Source organism: Penaeus vannamei, chromosome 37 (genome assembly GCF_042767895.1).
Source record: "Penaeus vannamei isolate JL-2024 chromosome 37, ASM4276789v1, whole genome shotgun sequence".
In the NCBI taxonomy this organism is placed as follows: Eukaryota; Metazoa; Arthropoda; class Malacostraca; order Decapoda; family Penaeidae; genus Penaeus; species Penaeus vannamei.
The window spans coordinates 13,588,297-13,590,796 of record NC_091585.1 but is presented as its reverse complement, the minus strand read 5'-3'; positions in this window follow the sequence as shown (position 1 = coordinate 13,590,796).

The window sequence follows — 2,500 nt, the reverse complement described above, 5'->3', positions numbered from 1 at the left end:
GGCTTGACAATTAGGGGTAACTATTATTATCATCGTTACGTTTATTATCTCCTTTAATTAATTAAGTGGCTATATTTACGGACTCCATCGGTGTGCTTGAGAAAGAGGTGATTCTAATGTAGTTCTTCAAGTGTGAATATTTATTTATTTTTATTGCATCAGTGACCCTGTTGCCCTGGCGGAGGTATGCGCTCTCTGAGTGTTTCTACTTCCTTTATAATTAAGCTGATTATGAGGAGGATAATGATTTTATTTGAACTCGATATGTATTTTTTTTCAACTTTTTGAATTTAATTTTACTTCGTTCCCTGTTCCTTTGTCTCGTTATTTTCGTTATTTTCTTTTGATTTTATTTATTTTTAATTTTCTCATGTCTGTTAATTCATTCAATTTGATTTCTCATTTATTTGTTTTTTAATTTACAATCCAATTTCATTTTCATCCCAACTTTCACTGTCTCATTCCAGTCGTTTATTTGTTTCCCCTTTTTTCTTTATTAATTTGATACACACACACACAATATCTATCTATCTATCTATCTATCTATATATATGTGTGTGTGTGTGTGTGTGTGTGTGTGTGTGTGTGTGTGTGTGTGTGTGTGTGTGTGTGTGTGTGTGTGTGTGTGTGTGTGTGTGTGTATGTGTGTGTGTGTGTGTGTGTGTGTGTGTGTGTGTGTGTGTGTGTGTGTGTGTATGTGTGTGTGTGTGTGTGTGTGTGTATGTGTGTGTATTCTTTTTTCTCAATTCCATCTTATTTAATTTTCTTAATATTTAATTTCTATTCATTTTTTTTAGTTCCCCCAGAGAAATGTTCCGTCACGTGCGTGCAAGAAGGGCACAAAGCACAACCCACGCCTTTCCCACACAAACCTTAACTCCGCGTAGGTCGTTAAGGCTCATAATTAGCGCAATAAACAACACTCTAGACAACCTAATGTCCTTGCAGTGCTGACGAGATGCTTTTTTTTATGGGGGTGAGGGCGGAGGGGGGGGGACGGGAGGGGAGGGGAGGGGGTGTCCCGTTTTCTGTTTTTCTGGAATTTGTTTGTTTATATAATTCTTTATATTTTGTGTTTATTTTTTTATTTATTTATTTACTTATTTTTTGCGTGGTGAAAATGGTGTCATAAAAAAGGAGATAAGGATAAGGATAAAGATAGGGACACAGGAAGAAGAAAAGGAGGATGAGGATGAAGAGGAAGTGAAAGAAGAAGAAGAGGAGATGGAGAAGAAGAAGAGGAAGAGGAGGAGGTGGAGATGGAGAGGAGAAAGAGAAGGACCAAGAGGAAGAGGAGGAGAAGGGAGAAGAGTAGAAAGGAGAGATGGAAGATGAGAAAGATTAAGAGGAAGAGGAAGAGGAAGAGGAGTAGGAGGAGAAAGGACGGAAAGAAGAAAAGGAAGAAGGGGAAAGGGGAAAAGGAAGAGGAGGAAGAGGAAGAGGAAGAATACATATCTAATTCTTCTCCTTCTACAGAATTTCCATTTCATTTCCTCTTTCTTATCGCCTTCTTTCTCCTTGTTCTTATTCTTCATCATCTTCTGTCTACCTTTTCTTGAATTTCTTTTTCTCTCGGTCTTTCTTTCCCTCCTCCTTCTTTTCCTTTGAACATCATTCTTCTTTCTTTCTCTCCTCCTTTTTCTTATCCCCTTTTCTTCTCCTTCCTCCTCTCCATCTTCATTGCATTACTCTCTTACTCCACTCCCTCTCCCTCACTGTCTATCTCTACCACTCCCTCCCTATCACCCGCTCTCTCTCTCCTCTCTCCCTCTTCTAATCTATCTCTCTCCCTCCCTCCTCCCTCTCCATCCCTCTCCCTCTCTCCTGTCTCTCCCTCTACCATCTCCTCTCTCCCAATCTCTCCCTCCTACTCTCTCTCTTTCCTCCCATTTTTCCTCTCTCTTCCTCTCCCTCTACTTCCTTCTTTCTTCCTTTCTCTTTCCCTCTCCCACATTCTCTCTCTCTCTCTCCGTCCCTCCCCGTCCCGCCTCCTCTCTCCTTCCACTTCCTCTCTCCCTCCCACCTTCTCTCTCTCTCCTTCCCTCCCTTTCCTACCTCATTTCTCCCATCCACTTTATATCCTCCCCCTCTCCCTCTCCCTTGTTTACCCCTCCTCCTTCGTCCTCTAACCTATTTTCTCCCACCTCCTCTCCCCTTCCCACCTCCTCTCCAACTCCCTCCCTTCCCCTCCTCTCTCCTCCGTCCTCTCTCCCTCTCTCACCTCCTATCCCCCTCCCACCTCTTCTCCTCCCCCTCCCCCCCCTGCTCCTCCGTCCTCTCTCCCTCTCTCACCTCCTCTCCCCCTCCCCCTTTCCCCCCTACCGTCCTCTCTCCCTCCCACCTCCTCTCTCCCCCCTTTCCCCCTCCTCCCCCCGCTCCTCCGCCTCTCTCCCCCTCCCCCCCTCTCCCCCTCACATCTCCTCTCCCTCCCTTTCCCCCCCCTCCTCCGTCCTCTCTCGCCCTCCCACTCTCCTTCTCCTCTTCCCACCCTCCTCTCTTC